The sequence below is a fragment of the Talpa occidentalis genome, unplaced genomic scaffold (genome assembly GCF_014898055.3).
Source record: "Talpa occidentalis isolate TD23 unplaced genomic scaffold, MPIMG_talOcc4v2.1 talOcc4.7, whole genome shotgun sequence".
NCBI lineage: Eukaryota > Metazoa > Chordata > Mammalia > Eulipotyphla > Talpidae > Talpa > Talpa occidentalis.
Window position 1 is genome coordinate 12,882,326 of NW_023605083.1, and position 5,169 is coordinate 12,887,494.

The 5,169-nt window shown below is 39.5% G+C and overlaps 1 pseudogene; it reads right to left on the reverse strand.

Moving 5' to 3' along the window:
- Positions 1-3,910: 3,910 nt before the first annotated feature.
- On the reverse strand, positions 3,911-4,535 carry LOC119230506 (cTAGE family member 2-like; annotated as a pseudogene).
- Between the last annotated feature and the right edge of the window lie 634 nt (positions 4,536-5,169).

The following is a 5,169-nucleotide window of genomic DNA, read 5'->3' on the forward strand; positions in this document are numbered from 1 at the left end:
GGTCTGACCCTTTGATTTCCTCCTTGGTCTCCTTGCTGACACATCACAACCTCAGCTGTATTCTGTTGACACTTAGCAGGTGAAATGTCTTGAAAACTCAAGGTCTGCTTTATATAAATTATAAAATGCTTACCACGTACAATGCTGGTACTGGATCTTCTACCGGGAAATTTGGAAAGCTACACATAAAATAATGAAGTAAGATTACTCACTAATACAATACACAAAAAATAATCTCCAAGTGGATTAAGATTTAGATTTAAGACCTATAAGAATAAAATTCATAGAAGAAAATATTAGCAATATATTCCATAATATCAACAATAAAGATAATTTTCGTGACTCAACCCCTTTAACCACTATGGAATGAAAAACAAAAACAGGGCCTCCCCTGGTGGTGAATTAAAAACAAAGACAGGGCCTCCCCTGGTGGCGCAGGCGATTGAGCACAGTGCTGTGAAGCTGTCCACAGCCTCTGCAGTGCCGGTTCAATCCCTGCCGGCCGGCAAGGGTCCCACATGACACGGCAGACCTCTCCTGCCTCCCCCGCTGCTCCCCTCAGCAGTGTATTTTAGTCAGTCTGCCTGTTCTGTTCCCTGCTCTGTCTCTGGTGAATCCTCTCACCCTCCCAAGAGTCTGGCCTGTACCCCGGTTCTTGTATAAATAAAAATAAATAAATCTTAAAAAAAAGAATATAAAAAAAAAAACAAACAGAACTACCTCACGTTAAAATGTTTATGTGCAGCAAAAGAAGATATCAATTAAATAGACATCCTAGTGAATTTGAGAAAATATTAACATAGTATGTAACTGATAAGGGATTAATATCAAGATATATAAATAGCTCACACAATTCAACATCAAAAATAATACAATTACCAAATGAGTAGCAGATAGGAAGAGATAATTCACCAGAGAGGATATCCAGAAGGCCAAAAGACATATGAAAAAATGTTCATGGTCACTTTTTTTTAAAAAAATATTTTATTTTATATAATTCTTACATCTTTTTTCATCTTTGCACAATGTATGCATTTTCATTTTGGTTACATTCCCCATACAATTGCACCCCCCCTTATTTTGACACTAGTCCTTCCTCTCCCCGCCCCCCCCCCACATAGTGTGTCTCTGGTTTGTAGTTGCTTGTTGATTTTGATTTTTACTTTGTATTGATTAGTCTTTTTCCTGGTCTCTTATTTAGGTTTTCTAAATTCCTGATATGAGTGAGACCATCCGGTATTTTTCTTTTTCTTTCTGACTTATTTCGCTGAGCATGATCTCTTCGAGCTCCATCCATGTTGCTGCAAACTGCATGTGTTTATCTTTTTTGATTGCTGAGTAATATTCCATGGTGTATATGTACCACATCTTCTTGATCCAGTCATCTATTTTTGGGCATTTGGGTTGCTTCCATAGCTTAGCTATTGTAAACAGTGCTGCTATAAACATAGGGGTGCAGGTGCCCTTTGGAATTACTGTTTCTGTGTCATTCGGGTAGATACCTAGGAGTGGGATTGCTGGATCATATGGAAGCTCTATGTTTAGTAGGTCCAGAAATCTCCACACAGCTCTCCATAGTGGTTGGACCAGTTTGCACTCCCACCAACAGTGCAGGAGAGTTCCTTTTTTCTCCACAACCTCGCCAACATTTGTTGTTGCTAGTTTTTTTAATATGTGCCATTCTCACTGGTGTAAGATGGTATCTCATGGTAGTTTTGATTTGCATTTCCCTGATTACAAGTGATGTTGAACATTTTTTCATATGCCTGTTGGCCATTTGCATTTCTTCTTCAGAGAAGTTTCTTTTTAGCTCTTCTGCCCATTTTTTGACTGGATTATTTTCTTTGTTGTTGTTGAGTCTCATCAGCTCTTTGTAGATTTTTGTGATCAGTCCTTTATCATTAGTGTTGTGTGCAAAAATGTTCTCCCAGTCGGTGGGGTTTCTCTTTGTTTTGGTTATTGTCTCTTTTGCTGTGCAGAAGTTCTTTAATTTGATGTAGTCCCAGCTGTTGATCTTTGCCTTCACTATCACTGCTTTGGGTGATGTGTCTGTAAAGATGTCTTTGATGTGCAAATCCCATAGTGTTTCGCCTATATTTCCTTCTATGTATTTTATGGTTTCAGGTCTTAAGTCTAGTTCTTTAATCCATTTTGAGTTGGTTTTTGTGCATGATGTGAGGTAGTGGTCAAGCTTCATTCTTTTGCATGAAGCGACCCAGTTTTCCCAGCACCATTTATTGAACAAACTTTCTTTGCTCCAGTGCATATTCTTTGCTCCTTTGTCAAATATTAGTTGACCATAAATCTGTGGGTTTATTTCTGGATTTTCTATTTGATTCTATTGGTCTGTCTGTTCTTGGTCCAATACCATGCAGTTTTGATGATTATGGCTTTGTAGTATAGTTTGAAGTCTGGGAGTGTGATGCATCTATTCCCTTCTTTTTTTTTTTTCAGAAGAGCTTTGGCTATTTGGGGTTTTTGGTGATTCCATAGGAATTTCATCAATAATTGTTCTATTTCTTTGAAGAATGTCATTGAAAATTTTATTGGAATAGCATTGAATCTGTATATTGCTTTTGATAGGATGGCCATTTTGATGATGTTAATTCTTCCAATCCAGTTCATGGTCACTTCTAATGAGATGCCAATTAAAACTACAATGTCATCTCATGCCTGTGTAGGGAACATGTTAAAAAGACCCCCAGGGACTAGGGGATTAGAGAGGACACAGAGAAAAAGGAACCCTATTACATTGTCAGTGAGAATGTGAACTAGTGAAAATGAGTGAAGTCACAATTACTTTTGGAGAGAAACCAAAAATATTGTCAAGTTTCTTGTGGTTCTGGACGGTCAGTGATAGGGTTCACTTGAAACTGGAATCAACCCTGAAGGGAACTCACTTCTGCTTTTAGGATCTGGAGATGGGGGCGTGGGGAACAGAAGGAAGTCCAGTTCTTGGGGGAACATCAGACAAATCTCTCAGGGAATAGATATTTTGAATGGAGAAGGTAGCCTAGGGAATGGAGGAGGTGGGTCAGAGAGTGGGGTGGTGGGCCATGGAAATCTCTTGAAAGAAAATAATCTTTCGGACACTCCCCACGTATTTTCTGGAAGAGGCAGAGGAAAAGAATGACCTCTCCTTGCGAACAAATCTCTTGCATCCTTTGGAAACAATGAATCTTTAATTGGAGGAAAAAATACAGGACTAAAGCCAGGGTCTGTTGCTTCCCTTTTGGCAGGAAGGGATGAGTCAGACACATATTACTTAGCAAGATTCCCTTTGCCATCATTTCTTATAGATTACATTTCTGAAGTCATTGGTCCATATGCTTCATCCAAAGATATCATATCTTAAAACTTAGGAGTTCTGCTGCTCCAGATACTCTACCAGAATTAGAACAAAATCTGTCTTGCCTTACTGGAAGAAAAACTGGATTAGGATATAGTTGCTCACAGATAAGATGATCATTTTATTTTATTTTATTTTATTTTATTTTATTTTAAGTCACTTATTTACCACTTCCAAAATAATTTTTTGTCTTTTTAAATTTTTTCATCTTTCATTCTTTTTTTTTTTTTAGATTTATTTATTTTTACAAGAACCAGAGTACAGGCCGGATGTGCAAGAGGGTGAGAGGATTCACTAGAGACAGAGCAGGGAACAGAACATGCAGACTGACTGAAATACACTGCTGAGGGGAGCAACAGGCAAGACAGGAGAGGTCTGCCACGCCATGTGGGTAGCTCCACCGCCGGCGGGGACCAAACCAGCACTTCAGAGGTTGCAGACAGCTTCACAGCACTGCGCTCAACCACCCACGCCACCAGGAGGCCCAACATGATCATTTTATATTCCTTTACCCTTGAAGGTAAATGGAACCTAGGGTAAAAAGTAGTTTCTAAGAATCAGTTATTCCACTACAGCTTGTTCTAGAAGGGAATTATCCAAGGGACTTCCTGGCCCTCTTGAGCTTCTTCCTCTTCCCCTGGACTCATAGGTGAGAGTCTCCAGTACAGCTGAAAGAGAGAAAAAAGCTGTCATTTCAGATGAAGGTTGATCCAGTGGTAAAGGACCATATGGGGGATGCTCTCTGCCAAATGCTGCATGTGGAATATCAAGTGCATAAGGATCTTTTTCTAAAAGTTCAAAATTTAAACTCTATTTCAGTTAACTTTCATCTGTTGTGAGCTTTTTCTTTCCTTAAATTATCAAGGTTGGCTGCCAACCAACTCTGTATTTTTTTCTCATGGGCATTAATCCACCCTTGATAAGAATGAATGTATCTCTCAATTCTTCTAGAAGAGCTTTGACTGGCTTTTTGCAGGTCTCCATTCTTCAGGTGCAAGGCTAATCTTTTCATCTGCTTTGGAAAGTTTCTGCTCTTTCTCTAAATGTTAATTTCCCTTTACTATTAATTTCCTTTGAAGTGTTATTTCAGTTTCAGATACAGTTCAATCACTACTTGAAGCTTTTGATTCTCACTTTCAAAGTGTATTTTTTCTGACTGCAAAGATGCCTGTTCAATCTTGAGGTTTTAATATACTCTGCAGGCTCTCCGCTGTTTTCTGTACTTCAGGTAAGTGAGTGCACATTTGTTTTTTTGTTTTTTTTAAAGATTTATTTTTATTTATTTATACAAGCACTGGGTACAGTCAGAAGCGCGGGAGGGTGAGAGAATTCACCAGAGCCAGAGCGGGGAGCAGAGCAGGCAGAAGGACCGAAGTACACTGCTGAGGGGAGCAGCGGGTGGCAGGAGACATCTGCGCGCCATGTGGGACCCTCCTCCGGTGGCCGGGGAGCAGCCGGGGATTGAACCGGTGCTGCAGAGGCCGCGGGCAGCTTTGCAACCCAGCGCTCAACCGCTGCGCCACCGGGGAGGCCCGAGTGCACATTTGTTTTGTTTTGTTTTCTCCTTTTGGGGTTTTTAAAGAAGTGTTTAACTTAGCAGCATAAATTGGTTAATTATCATATTCAGATTCATTCTTTATTTCCAGCTCCAAGCTATCATCATCTGTATGTCTTCTCCAAGCACAGTAACCCAATCTTTCATTAGCAAGGGTTTCGTCAGTTCCTTGATCTGATTTTCTTTATTATATAGAATTTGTTCAGCATCTACTTTGAACTCTTCAAATGTTATTGAAGTTTCCATTTTTTGACTTCTTATAAAA